The 20,016-nt window shown below is 37.2% G+C and overlaps 1 long non-coding RNA gene across 1 annotated transcript; it reads right to left on the minus strand.

Annotated features, from left to right (window-relative positions):
• Positions 1-6,240: 6,240 nt before the first annotated feature.
• LOC107816315 (uncharacterized) lies at positions 6,241-11,401 on the minus strand. The gene is made up of 2 exons (XR_001654911.2): positions 9,698-11,401; positions 6,241-8,074 (listed from the first exon to the last, which is right to left on the minus strand). It is a non-coding gene; the product is annotated as an uncharacterized LOC107816315 (long non-coding RNA).
• Positions 11,402-20,016: the final 8,615 nt, after the last annotated feature.

The raw sequence follows: 20,016 nt of genomic DNA on the forward strand, positions 1-20,016 counted from the left end.
TTTCTATTGGCCTAGGGTGTTTAAAGATGCCCATGAGTTCGTGAAGAGGTGTGATAGGTGCCAAAGAACAGGAACAATTACAAAAAGGGATAAGATGCCATTGCATGGTATTATGGAGGTTGAAATCTTTGATGTGTGGGGGATTGATTTTATGAGTCTGTTTCCCTCATCCAGTGGGTGTAAGTACATTTTGGTGGCCGTTGACTCTATGTCAAAGTGGGTGGAGGCCATTGCTCTTCCTACCAATGATGCCAAGGTTGTGGTCAACTTTGTGAAAAATCATATCTTTACAAGGTTCGGCACCCCGAGAGTGATGATAAGTGATGGGGACACCCATTTCTATAACAAGCTATTGGACAATGTCTTAGCAAAATACGGGGTCAAACATAAGGTTGCAATCGCTTACCATCCTCAGACTAGTGGACAAGTTGAAGTGTCAAATAGAGAGATAAAGTAGATTCTGGAGAAGACAACTAGTGCAAGTAGGAAAGACTAGGTTGCAAAGTTTGATGATGCTCTATGGGCATACCGAACCGCCTACAAAACTCCAATCGGAACCTCCCCTTAAAGCTAGTTTATGGAAAGGCATGCCATTTACCGATGGAACTTGAGCACAAAGCCTATTGGGTGACAAAGAATCTGAACTTTGATGTAGATTTAGCGGGTAGAAAGTGGTTGATGCAATTGAACGAGCTTGATGAGTTTCGCTTGTACGCATATGAGAATGCCAAGTTATATAAAGAAAAGACCAAGTGCTGGCATGATAAGCATATCCATCATCACGAGTTCGAATCGGGCCAATTGGTTTTCTTGTTTCGAGGCTGAGACTCTTTTCGGGGAAGCTCAAATCAAGATGGTCGGGCCCGTTTGAGGTAGTGAGAGTCACTCCACATGGTGAAATTGAGTTGCGCGTCTTAGGTGGCAAGAGAACGTTCTTATGAACGGACAAAGAGTAAAGCACTATTATGGAGGTGACTTTAATCGCCAGAAGTCTAAGGTGTAACTTGCCAATGACTAGACGAGATTCTGAGTCGTGTCGTGACATTAAATTAGGCGCTTGTTGGGAGGCAACCCAGCTTTACTGCTTTCTTTTAGTTTTAATTTTTCTTCTCTTTGTGTTATTTTTGTAGTGTCTGTTTTGACTTTGTAGGATTTTTAGCATAGGAAGCAAATCCATTGGAAGTGTGCAAAAGCGAGCTAGATGGTGAGAACTAAGTATGGGGTGTCCACACAAAGGACCATGCCTGGGGGAAATCTGAGTACCTCGTGAGCCGCTATTGCTCCGGCCTTTAGCCTACCATGGAGTCTCTTTTACCTCTTGTTATTTATAGTGTGCATTGAGGACATTGCACAATTATAAGTATGGGATGAGGATATTGTTTGGGTAAGTTTCTGTGCTATTTTAGCTTAGTTGTAATACTCGTTCTTAGTGTAGAGTTTTTGTTAAAATCGAAAAAAAAACAGAAAAATTGGACTTTTTCGACGATGGATCTCCTAGACAGTTTTCTTGAAGGATTTAAGTCTAAAGAAAAAGGAAAAAAAGATTTTCTTTGTAGGTAGTGTAGTAATTCCCCCTTGGTTTTTCTTTGTGTCGCGATTCTTTTCCAAGGGTTTCTCTTGAACCGGGTGTAGTTAGTTTTAACTTTTTAGGAATAGGAGCCATTGTGGTATGAATTGAATTGAAACAATCTCTTGACTTTTTTATACCTTGAGAATAGTGAGTATTTTGGTTGTGATGCTTAGGCTCAGTTTTTGACTCTTGCATAAGTACCTTAAATCGTATGATCTTAACTTTGCTTAACTGCTTTGACTAGACTATTTTGATGAGTCCAATCCTGAGTGAGTTATGTGCCATGTGTGTGAGAGATTTTTGTGTATTCTGTGCATTACATTTGAGTCTAGAACTTGCCCCGTGTGTTTGCAAAGCGAAATAGTAGTTTTATTCAGTCTTGGAAGTCATATAAGCGTTTCTTTGTTGAGCCAAATATATATCGTCACACCTCTTTTTTTGTCACGACCCCGGTTCACCCTCCGTGAATTATCGTGAGTCACCTAGTTTCTACGACTAGGTAAGCCTAAAATACGGAAGATAAACCAATTTGCGAAAAAAACAATTTAAAATAGAAATAGTGTGATATAACAACGTTTAAAAGTGTTGCTCGGCATACACAATATAAATCCTCAAAACTAATACATTTTCCCAAAACTCGGAAACCCATAAATCACAAGCTAAGGATACTACATAATGCTCTAACTCCGGAATAGTCTAAAACAAGGTAAATACAGAAGGGTTGTAACTACAAGAGAGAATGGAGAGAGACTCTTCGGTCTGCGGACGCGGCAGATATACCTCAAAGTTTCTGAAGGGTCGCATCGCTTCAAGGATGGTAAGATTGAGTCAAGGTACCTGGATCTGCACATGAAAAACATGCACAGAAAGGGCATGAGTACACCACAGTGGTACTTAGTAAGTGCCAAGCCTAACCTCGGTCGGGTAACGAGGAAGGTCAGGTCCCTACTGAGGTTAAATAAAATATAAAGTTCAACAGTGTAGAACAGAACGGTATAAATAAGTACAACAATAAAAGTAACACAAGATATAAAGGGCAACAACAATTATTACAGAGACAAGGTAAACACAGAAAGAAATACGGTTCAACACCAAAATAATAATCGGAGATCTCCCAGGATACCGTCCTGTAGTTCCAAATATACATATCCAATGGATCTCCTAGGATCCCGTCCCATAGTCCAACTCATAGTGCGCAGGGATCTATCGGAATCCTGTTGCGTAGTCACAAATGTAAATACCCAGTACTAGGGGAATCTACCAGGTGCATTCCCGTAGTTCCATATAACTGTGTAGGAGGATCTACCGGAATCCCATATCCGTAGTCCCAAAATAAACAGACAAGGGGGAGCTACCGGAATCCCATATCCATAGTCCCAATGTAAATACACAACAGCAATAGGAAAATATTCAGAAATGGCAAATTTCATATTAAGGCAAACAAGTAATTCTAGCCTAGCATGCTGCATAGAATTCAGGTAAGGCAGTTTGAGCAAGTAAAGCAATTAAGTCACTTAGACATGTTTTCCTAAGCTAACAACATGCTTAATAGTGCAGGTAATAAAAACAGGAAAGAAAACATACTAGTAATTACTTAATGAAAATCGAATTTCCAATAATTAGTACAAGTACACACTCGTCACCTCACGTACAAGGCATTTCAATTACCAAATATACCAAATCCTAAAGGGAAGGTCCCCCACACAAGGTTAGGCAAGCCACTTACCTCGAACCAGCTCAAAATCAACTCGAAATCACGTTCTTGCCACGAGTATTCGACTCCAAATGGCCCAAATCTATTCAACTCAATTGCATAATGTAAATAACACTTCAAGTAACTGATTCTACAATTAAATTCTAAGATAATACGCAAAATTTGGTAAAATGACCAAAACACCCCTCGGGCCCACGTCTTGGAATCGGGTAAAATTTATATTTTCAGAATCCTCACACTCTCACGAGTTCATGCATACCAAAATTATCCAAATCTAAGGTCAAATTCCCAATCAAAAGTCGAATTCTAGGTCTAAAAACTTTCTTCCAACTTTTTCCCACTTTTTCACCTCCAATCCGAAATTAAATGATGAAACTAACTATAGATTGATGCCATATAACTAGAAAGGGTTAAAGAATTGTTACACAATGACCTCCTCTTCAATTTCCTCTCAAAATCACCCTCTCTCGAGCTCCAAATCGAATTTCTAACTTTTGAAACTAAACCCTCGAAATTTCATATTTCTGCCCAGCTATTACCACATTTGCGGTCAAGGGACCACATCTGCGGTTCCGCTTTTGCGGAATAATGGCCGCACCTGCGACCTTTCACTTAAGACCAGCTTCCGCATTTGCGACTCCCCATCGGCAGATGCGGTACCGCTTCTGCTGAACCTCCCTATTTCCACTTCTGCGACCACAGAGCCGCTTCTGCGGCGCCGCACCTGCGGTCCTACACTCGCAGGTGTGGTTATGACAGAAAAACTAGCAACTGAAGCTATAACTCCAAACTCCAAAATCCTTCCGTCAATCATCCGAAATCATCCCGAGGACCCCGGGACGTCAACCAAAAGCACCAACAAGTCTAATACCACTGTTCAAACTTATACCAATCCTTAAAACACCTAAAACAACATCGAAACGACGAATCAACCACAGATTCAAGCCTAAGAACTCCAAAACTCTAGAAATACGTTTTCGATCAAAAAGTCTATCAATCCTCGTCCGAATGACCTGAAATTTTGCATACACGTCACATTCAACTCTACGGAGCTACTCCAACTTCCGGAATTCTATTACGACCCTCATATCAGAATCTCACTATCGGACCGGAAACTTCAAAAGTTGACCTTTCGGCATTTCAAGCCTAAATTAGCTACGGACCTCCAAAACACAATCCGAACATGCCCCTAAGCCCGAAATCACCCAACGAAGCTAACAGAACCATCGGATTTCCATTATGAGGTCGTCTTCATACTGCTCCGACTACGGTCAAATTTCCAATATTTAAGCTCTCATTTAGGGACTAAGTGTCCTAAAACTCTCCGAAACTCAAAACCAAACATCCCGGCAAATCAAAATAGCAGAAATAAACATGGAGAAAGCAGTTAATATGAGATGAGGGCGTAAATTCTTAAGACGACCGGCCAGGTCGTCACATTTTTACCTGAAAGGGGTATATAGGGGAGTTTTTTCAATTAAAGTGACAATAATCGAAACGAGATTTTTTTTATCAAAAGAAAATATATTTTCATCAAAAGAATGTATAATAAAAATATATTTTGTCATGTCTAAACTTCTTGTTATTGTGTTATTCGAAAGTTGTCATACATATCATAAAAAGCTGGTCATGCTCCTTTACCTAGGATTTAATTAATTTAGAGCAAATGGTCCACATAATGGGCATATTCACCTTTCAAATGATGCACATATACGTGATAAGGTGTCACTTAGGGTTAAAAACCCCACTTGGACATTTAGGTAAGGTTAACTAATGGATTTAATACACCTCGGGTATTAAATCACCTAAGGATAAAAATGATGGATGCTCTTAAAAGGGTTTTGGTTTAGCTCTATCTTAGGTTGACTAAGAGTGGATTTTTCTAGATTGGTCTTCTCCCAAGCGGATAACTTGAGAGTGGAAAGCTCGTGACTGTCGACTGCACCGCTGATCGACTTACCCACGAACTTTCCCCTAAAAGGTATTTTTGAAAAGTGCACGGCCGCAAACCACGTAACCGCTAGGTGTGTGCTTTGTGTGAATTTTCCAGGAGTGGATGAAGTGAAACGGAATGACAATTTATATAAGGCAATAAGAATAAATAATTCATATAATAACCAATTTATTCAATAAGAATAAACAATTCATATAAATAAACAATTACAAACACACAAATCAATTTTTATTAACCTAAGTTTGTTATGGTTTAGAATCTAGAATCCCTAGCAGAGTCGCCAAGTTGTTATACCCCATTTTAACACGGGTCAAATTAGAGTATAACATATTGGTAAATCTGAGGTTTAATTAATTAAGAGAGTCGCCACCTAATTATTTTAGAGGTGAATTAGGACACTTATATACTAAATAATGGTTAAAGTTAACTCTATTTTTACGATATGCTTAACCTTAAGATTAGAGGTAAGGGTTCTAATTAATCCTATAGGGAAGGTTATAAAAGCACCATATGTGATCCGTTAATTACGAGTAACCGGCCAAACTTACGTTAAATAATAGCTTTAAAAAAATGTGAGACCAAATATAAAATAACTAATGTGAAGTGGTTAAAATCTTTTATAATGATTGAAAAAAAAGTGCCCGGCAAAAGCTAGATGCGAAGTAATTTTTGAAATGGTTTAAAGAGTAATTCAAAACCAAACTTAAGATTAAAATATAGGAATAAAATCAAGCGAAAATCCATTGCCAAACTCTGATTTGTTGCAAGTTTGAAACCAATTTGGATTTGGATTTTGTTGGAATACGCAGCGATTTGTAAAACTCCTTTTAAAGGACTTAAGCAAAGAAAAATCAATTTTGGTTATAATGGAAATATCAAAGGCTGATTTTCCTTAAGGATGTTTAACAAATCACCTAACTAGCTTCTAGAATAAAACTCCAATTAGTAACTGATTTTAAGTCTTCATATCTAGATGCATTATTCTATGTGATGAAAAAAAGGTTTATTAATAATAAGACCAGGATCCTGGATGATTAAATAGACTTCACTGTTAATCTTATGCTAAGTGTAAGACAAATCCCAAACACACAAATAAATAAACCATAAAAAGAAGATAGATAAAATGAATGATAACACAAAAAAAAGAACGCTTTCGCTTGTTTTTTCCCTATCCGGTGCATTTATAGGAATATGCGATATGATGACTCCATGCTCGGGTAGTGCTGAGTCTCGAGTGAGACTCCATTTTTTGCTCCACGTATATATGCAAAAGGAAAGAAGAAGAAAAGAGAATTAGAGAAAAACTTAATTTTTATTATATGTGACGATAAAACATACAAGTCAAGAATGACAATTATCTCCTCAAATCTGAAATATTCCACGAAATAGAACGAAACAAACAGTAGTATGCTACATATAAGCAATTCCATTTTAAAATAGCGCTCTAAGTGCCTTTTTGAAGTTTTTCCCTTTTAGATCAACCTAACAAACAAAGTGGGATTTACACTTCTTTAAGCCATTAACAACACTTAAACTTAATTCTTAAAGGTATAAGAGATTACGACAGCAAAAAATTACAAGGTTATTTAATAAACACATGCTAACGGGTTTCATCTACATCATAATTAGACAATCATACTACATGTAATAAAGACAACATCAATGCTACGAATAGGAGGACACACACGTGGATCAACAACAACAACAACAACCCAATATAATCTCACTTAGTGGGGTCTGGGGAGGGTAGTGTGTACTCAAACCTTACCCCTATCCTGGAGTAGAGAGGCTATTTCCTAATAGACCCCCGACATCTTTCCATCCAAGAACTTCTCACCTTGCTCTTGGGGAGACTCGAACTCACAACCTCTTGATTGGAAGTGGAGGTTGCTTACATGGATCAGTTATGAGAAACAGTGAAGAGCTTCTTGTATTTTACAAACAAGCACACCACATAAGCATGAGTTTTTAATTAAGGATCTTAACAAACAAACTATAAAAGATCCATGAAGGCTTCACAAGTTGGTGTTTCAGGTACAAACATGAAAGGGGATAAATGTTCATATGTTTAGGCCAAACAATAACAGCAAATGCGATCCCTAGATAAGTCTATATGGCGAGATTTCAACGAGACTAAACACTACTATTGTTTAATGGTCATTTAGCTTAGATCTTTATTAAGTTATAACATGAAGAGAACCTTATGTCAAAATCTATAGTAGATATTTTGTCCGGTAAACCAAACTAACTTATAGCCACATTTTCTATACTTCAATGACACCATCTTAAGAAAGGATCTCGAAAATCAGTTCCGTTAAAACACATGAAATTCTCCAGTCATAACAGGTCACTAACAGGTGCAAACACTATAAATAAGCCTTCAGCCTAGTGTAACAATAAGAGAGGATTACTTGGCTTGTATTGTATTATTTGCTTTCGACAGTAACTAAAAGGGACTGATTGCGACTAGCTCAGAGCTAATTAAATTTTATAAGCATGGTCTCTAAGTTTCAAACAAAATCTAAGGCCGGGTAACCTTATAATAAGGAAATATACATCAGTTAACCTATAAAAGTTAGTATTTCTTTTACAACAGAGCATACGAGCCTTTCATCCATATTAACTAATCAGAAATCGACAAGAAACATCCCAGATAATTAATCAAAAAATAAATAAATTAAGAGCTCATTGCCAACTAGATACTGAAACATTAAAACACTAAAATTCCAGAAGCGAAACAAGAAGAAAGATACCGACCTTTTGCAGGGCAGTGAACTGAGGTGCGGATCTTAGATGCACTATTGAGCTCCGACCTCGAACCCGCTTCTACAAACAACTAATAAATGTTGAAGCGAGCAAATTAATGGATATGTTATGATTAAAAGAGAACTAAATAGAAGCTAAAAGGTCGCAAAATGATAACACTAGGTTTTAGAAAAATATTTTTAGAGTAGTAAAAGTATAAGCTTCTGAATGGCGGCCGAAGCTTAAGGATTTTTAAGGGAGAGGTGCGGCTGAAGCTTTCAACTTTGGGGGTGAAAGTGGGCGGCTCTGAGCTTAAGGTTAAAGGAGGGGCTGAAGCTTAAGGATTCTTAGGGGGGTCCAAAACATAAGGTTAAAGGAGGGGGTTGAACTTGGTCGAAAATCTTTTCAAAGGCGGGTATTTATAGGCTGATTTCTAGGGTTCTTGATATGGGCGGGATTTCGAAATTGAGTGAAAGCTATTGAATGTTTGAAATTTGAACATTGATGTTGAAGAAAATTAAATGAGGTGCAGAACTTCTTGTTCAAAAATGGTAATGGCAAGTTCTGCCATGGCTGAGCAAGGATGGAATTTTGTGAAGAAGAGGAAAGGGAGGAGAAGAAGCGTCTATTGGTTTAGGAGAGAGAGAACAGGGTTAGCAAATTGGATTTAATTGATGGGATAAATATTGGTCATTGGATTAAAATAATGGATGGCTCAAATTAGGCTTAGAATAAAACAAGATAAAAATAAAGAAAAATACATAGAATTCTCTAGAAGATGTGGGGTCAGAGTGTGAGTGAAGGGTGTGCTAGTTGGCGTGTGTTTTAGACCATTGGGGCCTATGTGGCGCTGACATGAGGCTTATATGGAGCTGACATGGAAAAGAAGTAGAGTAGGTGGGCTGGTGGGTATGGGCCTCCGATTTGGGCTATGGAAAAGGCTAAATCTCTTTCTTCTTCATCTTTTATTTGGGCTTCTTGAATCTTAAATCTTGATATGCTTAGTAATAAATATTTATATTAAATAATTTGCTAGTGTTTAAATAATTACAAATTTTTGTTGTAAAAATCTACTTAGTAGATAACCACTAATAAATATATTACAAATAAGAGTAGAAACAATGCAATACAATGAAAAATATTTGTAAAGGAGAATATTATTAGTTGATTGGCGTTGAATGAAATTATTTGAGAGATAAAATCGTCGTCGGGCAATAATAGTAATAGTAGTAGTAGTAATAATAATAATAATAATAATAGTAGTAGTAATAATAATAATAGTAATAGTAGTAGTAGTAATAATAATAATAACATTATCTAATGATGATAACGACAAAATAGAATAATAAAATAACGATACTAATTAGATAAAATAGTAAAATAAATATTCTTACATAATAAAGAATATTAGCAGCTCAAAGAAATAATTTGGAAGAAAGGAGAGATAAAATTGGATGTCAACAACGCCTAAAACAAGCTACAAACAAGCTACGATGTTTATACCCGCTCAATTCGTTCTTATCAATAAGGTACTTGGTCGCAAATTCTTGTTCATTTTCGTCCACCAAAACAACAGTATCATCATGCTTTGGCAAATAAGAATCGTAAAATTTTCTTGGGAAACTCTGTTGTACCGAAATATCAAAAGAAAGACTATATCACCAAGAAAATTTTCAATTTGTTCTAATTCTATCAAGATAAAAATTTTACTTACCAACCAAAGTCCACGACTGACATGTGAATGGAGCATATACTTGACAAAACTAGGAAATTGAGAGGGCAAATTTGCTGGAACTTCTTTTGCCCGCAGTATGGCAGATGAGTTTGCATCAACAGTGCTAGTTTTGTAAGTCTTCTTTTAAGGACTTTATTAATGAATCTGAAGTTGAGAGCTTGTAACTCAATAGACCAAATGAGACAACGACCAAAATGAGCAACAAGTGAACTCAACCAGCAGGAACCATCGATCGGAGAACTTCCATGCCGACCTCGACGGACTCGAGCTCAACCTTGAGGCTGTTGTTTTTTGTGCGTAAAGGGGTCAGTTTTTGGCTGAAATTTAGGGCTTTTGGGGGCTGTTTTCCAGCTGGGTTTGGGAGGTGCTTTTCAGCTCGTGCTTGGAGCTATTTTGGGTAATTTCAGGCCAATTTTAGGACCGTTTGGTACTGTTTTTCCCTGCTATTTTTGAGTATTTTTTGAAATGGTTTTTGGCTCGTTTTATAGGCTAGTTTGGGGGCTGTTTTTGTGAGCTTTAAGGAGCTGATTTTGGATGAAGGAGAAGGACTAATTTGGGGTGGTTTAAGACTATTTTGACAGTGAATTTATGGGTATTTACTGACATGAGTTTGGGTGGTTTAAGATGAAATTTGTGGCTGCTTTTTGAGGAGGAAAAAGAAGAGCAGCTCCATTTTTGCCTTAGCTCTAAGGTGATTTTTGTTCCCTTTTTGTGTGGTGTCCGTTTTTTGTCTCCTCCAGTTGAGAGAAAAGAGATTGAAAAATCAGAAGGGGGGTGCGTCTAGCTTAGAGGTGTACGGAAATTGGTTTAGGGTTTGGATGTAATGTGTATTTCATATGAGAGCGAGAAATGAATCTCAGCCTTTGGATTGAAAGCATTTTAACGGCTGCGATTTCATCTTTATTTCTAAAAGAGCTGATGGGTCAATCTATTTGGGCTCAACAACAATACAACAACAACAACGATCCAGTATAATCCCACAAGTGGGGTCTGGGGAGGATAATATGTACGCAGACCTTACCACTACCCCGAAGGGTAGAGAGGCTGTTTCCAGGAGACCCTCGGCTCAAAAAAGCAACAGGAGCCGATATATTAGTACCATAAAAATGCATAATAAAATAACAGCAATATAAGAGATATGAAATACAGAATACGAAATACGAAATAGATGGCTGGTATAGTAAAACTAGCAGGTAAAGCCCTGCATCAATAGACGACCAATGACATTCTTAGTCTAAATCCTAACTGGCTAATCTCACTCTATTGTGCTGTAGAAATATTCACAAGTTTCCCCTAACCTACAACCTTAATGCTCGACCTCCATAATTCCCTGTCAAGGGCCATGTCCTCAGTAATCCTAAGTCGCGCCATGTCCTGTCTGATCACCTCTCCCCAATACTTCTTAGGTCGCCCTCTACCTCTCCGCGTGCCCACTACAGCCAGTCGCTCACACCTCCTCACCGGTGCATCAGTGCTCCTCCTCTGAATGTGCCCGAACCATTTGAGTCTTACTTCCCGCATCTTGTCCTCCATGGGGGCCATGCCCACCTTCTCTCGAATATCTTCATTCCTAATCTTATCCATCCTTGTATGCCCGCACATCCACCTCAACATCCTCATCTCTGCTACTTTCATCTTCTGGATGTGTAAGTTCTTTACCGGCCAACATTCAGTTCCGTATAACATGGCAGGCCTAACCACTGCTCTATAAAACTTACCTTTTAGTAACAGTGACACTTTCTTATCACACAAGATTCCCGACGCTAACCTCCACTTCATCCACCCCACCCCTATACGGTGTGTGACATCCTCGTCAATCTCCCCGATCCCCTGAATAACCGATCCAAGGTACTTGAAACTACCCCTCTTGGGAATGACTTGAGAGTCAAGCCTCACTTCAACTCCCGTTTCCGTCGGCTCAACTCCAAATTTGCACTCGAGGTATTCCGTCTTCGTCCTGCTCAACTTGAAACCTTTAGACTCAAGAGCATGTCTCCAAATCTCTAGCTTCTCGTTGACGCCGCCTCGTGTCTCCAAATCTCTAGACTCAAGAGCATGTCCAATTTGGCCCATGACTTGGACATTTGAACAAAGCAAGATTTTAGAAAAAATAGTCCAAATTAAATCTTCTTTCTTTCCTTTTTTTAATTTTGATTTCTTTTATTGATTAATAGATGAAAATAAAAATACTACTCCTATAATTAAAACAACAATTATCTACTTCTAATTTAAAAATTATTTAAAATAATTCAGAATCACTAACATACTAAAGTTAGAAGAAAAAAAACATATTTTTTGTGAGTTTTCTTTCCTTTTGCAAATTGGGACGAAATTTAATACTCTAAAAATGTGAATATTTTTGTGTGATTTTTAATTTTCTCAAATAAAACCTATAAAAAGGTGAAATAAAAGCTAAAATATAGAGATTAAACTTAAAATTATTTGAATAATAAAAAGTGAGTAAAAATCCAAATATGATCAAAAATTAGTTGCTCACAGCTGCCCATCTTTGCTTGGAAACATGAAGAGTTTTCAAGTAAAGACAAAGTGAGTCGTGTGACTAATTTTGACCAAATCGTTATTTAAAAGAGGAAGAAAAGAAAAGAAAAAGGTGCAACCGAGTCCTGGTTTTGGACAACCTACATATCCCGAGTTATAAGGGAACCAGGTCGCGTGTAGTTCAAGAAGAATGATGGAGTGATAAGTTCGAGAGTCGAGCGAGGTTCCGTCGAGGCTCAGGTCCGTGGTCCTGTTATTACATCAAAATCAAAATTGAAAAGACTAACTAAGCTTATCAGCTACGAGTTACAAGATTCCTATCTATGAGTCTTCTGAAACTTAATGTTGAGTCTTGGTTGGTTCTTCATACGGACTCTGATCTAAATCTTGATACTTGTTAGTTGCGGGTACCGGTTCCTTCCTTTTTCAACTTCTCGGATCTAAGGCGGGACATACACAGCTTGTGACTTCAATCACGTCTTGAGCAGTCCCCATCTTTTCTACATTTCTACACTTTGAGTTCACTTCTTTTTCTTTTTCTTTTTCTTTTTCTTCTTTTTTCTTTTATTCTGGATTGAGACTCCTTCTTTTGGTCGTCTCAAACCCTGTTCCTTGAGGTAAAACCTGCTCAGACACCAAAACAAATAAACGAACAAATTTTTTTTGCCCAGTTTTCACTTGGAAAATTTCGCGAGTTATTTTAACAAAATTCTAAACTACTTCTTTATTGAAAGCAATAAAAGTCAGGATTGTGTATCCTTAGGAAAAAGAGATTATGGAGTGGAGACCCTATATCTAAAATGAGATCAACTAGGGATTGGAGACCCTATTGTTGGAAAATCATCAACTAGGGAATGGTGACCCTATATTGGCATCAGGTTATGCTGGCATCAACTAGGGAGTGGAGACCCTATGTTGGCATCAACTAGGGAGTGGTGACCCTATGTTGGCATCAGGTTATGCTAGCATCAACTAGGGAGTGGATACTCTGTGTTGGCATCAACTAGGGAGTGTTGACCCCATGTTGGAAAGGAGACTAGGGAATTGCGTACTTTATGCTAAAATGAACCAAGAAGGATTTATTTTTTGGTATTTGAGAAAATCATTCTTTTAAACAAATTGCTCCAACTCTTTCATCAGACTAGGTTTTCTTATCTTAGGAGAAAGATTCATCAGACTAAGACTTCGCATCCTAGGAGAAAATTCATCAGACTAAGATTTTTATCCTAGGAGAAAGTTCATCAAACTATATTTTCTATCTTAGGAGAAAGATCTCGACTAGGTTCTTTTTCTTTTTCTCCTTTTTTTTGGTATCTTAGGAGAAAGATTCATCAGACTGAGATTTATATCCTATGAGAAAGTTCATCAGACTAGGTTTTCTATCTTAGGAAAAAGATTCATCAGACTAAGATTTCGATCCTAGGAGAAAATTCATCATACTAGGTCCCTTTTTGTTATCTTAGGAGAAAGATTCATCATACTAAGATTTATATCCTAGGAGAAAAAATTCATCAGACTAGGTATATTTTTCTTGTTATCTTAGGAGAAAGATTCATCAGACTAAGATTTCTATCCTAGGAGAAAGTTCGTCAGACTAAGTCTTCTATCTTAGGAGAAAGATTCATCAGACTAAGATTTTGATCCTAGGAGAAAATTCATTAGACTAGGTCATTTTTTTTGTTATCTTAGGAGAAATATTCATCAGACTAAGATTTTGACCCTCGGAGAAAATTCATTAGACTAGGTCCTTTTTTTGTTATCTTAGGAGAAATATTCATCAGACTAAGATTTGATCTTAGGAGAAAGTTCATCATACTAGGTCCCTTTTTTGTTATCTTAGGAGAAAGATTCATCAGACTAAGGTTTCTATCCTAGGAGAAAGATTCATCATACTAGGTTTTCCTATCTTAGGAGAAAAATTCATTAGACTAAGATTTTTATTGGGAGTAAAATCTATTAGACTAGGACTTTTTATCGTAGGAGACAAAATGAGACGAGCAAATGGCAAAATTTATGCACATGAGCAAGATAGAAAAAAAAAGCAAAGATTTGAGAAACTTCCCTTTGTCGGCTCTTTTCTTCTTTTCATTTTCATTTTTTTCACGTTCCTTGCACTGCTTTGTTCCTATTTCAAACAAAGAAAATTTTGTCAGTTTTAAAAGTGGTGGCCGGTTTGTGGCCTTGAGTCTTGGGCAGCTTGGCTTTGTGCTCAATCAGCTTGAGTCGGTTTCAAGAGACTTTTGCTCTGCATCAACCCTAATTGTTTCACACTCAGTACCATTTGTATTTGTGGCTCAATTAGCCTTATCCCAACTGGAGATCTTTTCTTAGGTGATATTTTCTGATATCTTGAATGACTTCTTGCTTTCTGAGCAATTTGTCTGTCAGAGAGAATCACCAATTATATGTGCTTGCGCCAAGTAGGCTGACAAGAGTCTGTTGGGGGAGCCTTTGCATGAATCCTCAAGGTATGTTGATAGTAACAACTGAGTGTGCTGGCCAAATTTACTTTGTGCAACTGAAAAGCTGGTAGCAGATTTTGAAATCTTTTCTTGCTTGTTTTGACAAGGACTGACTCTAAATGAAGGGCACAATAATGAAAATAAACAATATTAAAAGGAAATGCCCTTGCCGTGAAGGACAGAAGAACAGTTTTTTTTTCAATAACTAGCCTTAATGATCATGACATGCAGGACTCAATGACCAATCTGTCAAACTAATCTAATCTTTCCTTTTACCATTCTTATGACCTTTGAAGTCGGGCTTGTTTATGTTAATTTTTTGCATCAGCTTCACGACTCACTTTCGACTAGTGGTGCTTCGAGGGGTTTTTACCAACAAGTCTCTCTCATTTATTTATCTCTACTTATTGTCGCATTGCAGTGTCCGTGAGAGTTTTCACTAGTAAGACTCTCTCATTTTTTTTTCTTTCCCTTTTTTTTGTGAACTTTTGTGAGCAAATTGACAGTGTTTGTTGCGTGAGAACCGTTTCTCATTGCATGCTTCTCTTGGCATTCTTGAAGGCATATCGAGAGGTCTTTATTTGGAAGGTTTTTGGATAGAGTTGGAAAGAAAGGACTGCATGAAGGCTCAAAGTAGACTCAAACTAAGGGGTTGTAGACTTACAAATCTTGGAATCGACCCCTTCAAAAGTGAAATAAAATCTTTGCCCCAGTTTCAGCTATTGGGTATTTTGGGAATTTTTTTTCTTTCTTTCTTTTGAATTCTTATTTGGTTGGACCGAACCGTGAAGCTGTCTATGTATCCTTTTTTAAAAGAATTAGGTCAAACCTAGTTCAAACATCTGACCTAACTATTTTTTTCATCTTTCTTTCTTTTTCTTTGTCTTTTTTTTTCTTTTGTCTCTTTTTTTGTTGGTTTCAAAACAAGTTGCACCAACTTCTATTTTCTGGGGGCATGGATCTTTGACGGTTCTTTTCTTCTTCATGTTTTTTCACGTGAACTTTCTGAGAATTACCCCAGTTTGTACTCTTTTCTTTTTCTTTTTTTTTTTGTTTTTTTTTGTTTTTTTTTTGACTCTTGACTCTAAACTTGATTCCAAAAGAGGGTGGTCAAAGAAAATAGCATAGGCTCAAAAGGGGTAGTGAAGGATATAAAGTGTTTGGATAGCAGAAAAAGGGCCTCTTAGCCTCGAGAATGCCAATCATGTTATCTTTTCGCGATCACAGCATTGACGAACATTTCTGTCTTCTTGTTGTGTCGTGGTCGAAAGACACTTTCCATCCATTAATGTCGAACTTTCAACCAAGCTTCAATTGATTAAACATCCCCAAGCCTGATCCTCACAATGATTTGAAGGTGAATTTTACTCGACCTTAATTCCTAAGTATTTCAACTCTTTATTCATCCTCAAAAACATCTTGTTCTAAGTTATCCAATTCAATCTTAAATCAATTTTCTAAGATCTGACCAAAAATTTCGCATGCATGTCATATCACTAGAACTAGCGGGAAAAGAACTAAGCATGGAATAACACAAAAGGACAAAATGTATTTCATTGAGTAAACAACAAGACAAACAACCTAAAATTCGAGTTACAACTCTAAAATAACCCAGATAATGAAAATAGCAACAAAACAGACAGACAAGACTCACACAAACAGAATAGAGAGATAGAATGGTTTGACTCAATAAAATAAATAAAATCTGAATGACAACCCTGAAATAACCCAAATAATAGAAAAAACATCAAAACAAGCTACCAAGATTCCTTCCTAGTGAGGAGGGAATGACTTTTCAATTGCTAAGCTTGACATTTAGCCACAAATTTGCTCATCATAATCACCATGGCCTTCTCCAATTTCAATCAGTTTTTCCTGGATCATCCTTTCTATTTCTCTTTTCAAATCCCGACAACTTTCAATATCGTGCCCCTGGGCATTGGAATGGTATTCACATCTTTTAGAAGGGTCAAAGCTTTTTGTACGTGGGTGCACATGATTTGGAGGAATGGATGCAATCATGTCATAATGCTTTAATTTTTCAAACAAGTTTGCATAGGACTCTCCTATTGGATTAAAATTATCTTTCAACCTTTGTTCCCCTTTATACCTCTGGCTTGGATGTGAGTTATAGGACGCCTGAAAATTTTGTGGAGGCTAGTAGAGCTTTTGTGATGCTCGTGCTTGCCTTCTTGGGTGATTTGGTGGCTGGACAACATACCGAGGTGGAGCAATAGAGTATTGTGAGTTCTGAGGTGGATAGTAGTGGTCAGGAGCATCATCAGAAAATAGACGAGGCTAGTCATACCTTCAAGATGCTCTCCTAGGACCTCTTCTCGACCCTGATATCATCATGATTTCCTCTTCCTTCTCATTCATGTCATTAAAATTATCAAATTCAATCTGGACAGCCTGAGTTGTGGCTTTGAGAACTACTTGACTTATAATTTTGCCTGTCTTAAGACCATTCTCAACCATTTCCCCCATTTTGATTGCTTCCGAGAAGGATTTACCCACTGCGAATATCATGTTTTGAAAATAATCTGGCTCTTGAGCCTGAAGAAAGACAGTGATTAGCTCGTGGTCATCCATGGGTGACTTAACTCTAGCCGCTTGCTCTCTCCATTTAATGGCATATTCCTTGAAACTTTCAGTTGGTTTCTTCTTCAAGTTTGAAAGGTAATTGCTTGTCCGGGGTGATGTCGATGTTATATTGGAACTGTTTGACAAAGGCCTGGGCCATGTCATCCCAGACATGCCATTGAGCAGTGTCTTGATCCATAAACCATTCAGAGGCTACTCCCGTAAGTCTTTCCCCAAAATAAGCTATTAGCAATTCTTCATTTCTTCCTACACCTCTTAGATAATTGCAATACCTTTTCAGGTGGGCTATGGGGTCTCTATGTCCATCATATTTTTCAAATTTAGGAGTCTTGAAACCAGGTGGCAAACGAACATCAGTGAACATACGTATATCTTTGAATGCAATACTCTTCTGACCTGCCAACCCCTACATGTTTTTCAACTATTGTTCTAAGCTTTTCAGTCTTTGGGTCATTTTTCCCTGTTCTATCTTTCGGGCAGGCTTCTGAATCTTTGCAGAAAGATCAAATAGGTACGAGTGATATTGCTTTTGCTGGGTAGCAAATTGTGACTCATGAGTTTTCCTCTGTACCACTGTCGGCTTTGGGATGGTGAAGACAGATATAACACTAGTGGTTGTCTGATTGGTTGTCAATGACAAACTTTGAGAGCATGCAGCAGAAGTTCCAGATGTAGTCGTACAATTGGGATAAGGACTGAACCCAGGTGGATAGGATTGATCAGATAATGAGACCGGAAAGGAAGTAGTCGAGATAGGTGTGAACTTTAGGAAACAATGAGAAGAAAAGGGCGGTCCTTGGCCATTGGCCCATGCTTGACATATTTCAGTCATCTTTTGTTTCAATACTCTATTTTCCTCAACCACAGTAGACTCTTGTTGAACCCTCTGACCCTGAGTTTCATGACCGCTTGCAACAGCTTCGATGTCGGTTGTCATTTTTCCATTGGATTTTGTATTGTTAGCTTACCAAAAGCCGACCACCTCAAATTTCTTCACGATTCAAAACAAAAACATGTTAGAATGGACTCAGCCAGTCCTTATTATTATCATTCTTCCTCTCTTTTTTCTTTTTCTTTTTTCAAAATCATTTGATTGAACCTGATGTGGGTTGCCTACGTATCATGTGGGAACATGAATCATATCTTGCGTAGTTCGGGAAGATCAGGAATAAAGTAAATAAACTAACACTTTTTTTTCGGATTTTGATTTTTTTTTAAATTTCCTAATGAAAGACTTATAAAGAAGAAAGAAAATATTTTTGGATTTCGATTTTTTTAAAAAAAGAAAAAGTTCTAAAGAAGAAAGAAATATATATATATATATATATATATATATATATATATATATATATATATATATATATATATATATCTTTTTTGAATTTTCGTATATATTTTTTGGGGGGGAATTTCGAAAGAATAACTTCTAAAGAAGAAAGGAAATATTTTTGGATTTTTGGACCTTTATGTTAAAATTATGAAAGAAAGACTTCTAAAGAAAATATTTTTGAATCTTGAATTTTCTTTTCAATTTTCGAAAGAAAAACCTCTAAAGAAGAAGAAAATATTTTTTTGGATTTTTAGAAGAAATTAAAAGAAAATATTTTGGATTTTCTTTTTTAAATTTGGGGTCTCAAAGAAAGACTTTTCTAAAGAAGGAAGTAAAGGAAAATATTTTGGATTTTTAAAAATTGGGATCTCAAAGAAAGACTTTTCTAAAGAAGGAAGTAAAGGAAAATATTTTTGGATTTTTAAAAATTGGGATATCAAAGAGAGACTTTTCTAAAGAAGGAAGTAAAGGAAAATATATTTGGATTTTTGAAAATTGGGGCCGAAATCGAAGAGGTTTGCCTATATCTCACATCCGGTAAGAATCAGACCCGCGTAGTTCGGCCAGTTTTGACAAAACATGGGAAGCATGACTTTTGAAAACATTGGGTTATTTCGGTAGAGTTTCGAAATTTCAAATACCTACCTCTCACTCTTTTCTTCTTTTTATTCTTTTTTTTGTTTCCCTATTCTAGAAGTCAATCAACATGCAAGTCGAAACAAAGAGATGCGCAAGTAGCACGTAATATGCATCAGGATGGTCTTTTAATTTGGGGTACACCTATCCTAGACGGACCCAACCCCTGTGTTGAGTCCCTAAAGTCAAATGCAAGTGATGCAATCAAGCGTTCCTACTAGGGATCTTGCAAGAGGCTATGCTATTCTAGGTGTAAATTATGGGTGTATTGTCCTAGACCTAGCTTACCCGAGCGGGCAACTCGAGCCGAGGGGGCAGTGTACCGGAAATACAGAAGCTTCACCGGCTTTGCAACTTGTCTGAACCTCGTTCTAAAATTGGGATATGACTCTAACAGAAAATAAGCCACGCGAAGCGCACGCTTCCCAGATGATTTAGAAGAATCAGAGAGAAGAGGGTTTCGTAACAGTTTATATACAGTTCAAGCAATATCAAAACGGTAATTAAAAAGCGGCATTTAGCACATTAGGCTCAAACACATAAAAATCAGATAATAAATAAAAGCCAACTATAACAATTATTATAAGCTCGAATTCTGAACCTCGAACCAGAGATTCTAGGTTTGGTCCCCAGCAGAGTCGCCAGAGCTGTCACACTTTCTTTTTACCCGAAAGGGGTATATAAGGGAGTTTTTCCTATTAAAGTGACAATAATTGAAACTGGATTAATTATTCAAATTCAGAGTCGCCACTTGGGATAATTTATGG

This window comes from Nicotiana tabacum, chromosome 1 (assembly GCF_000715075.1).
Source record: "Nicotiana tabacum cultivar K326 chromosome 1, ASM71507v2, whole genome shotgun sequence".
Lineage (NCBI taxonomy): Eukaryota > Viridiplantae > Streptophyta > Magnoliopsida > Solanales > Solanaceae > Nicotiana > Nicotiana tabacum.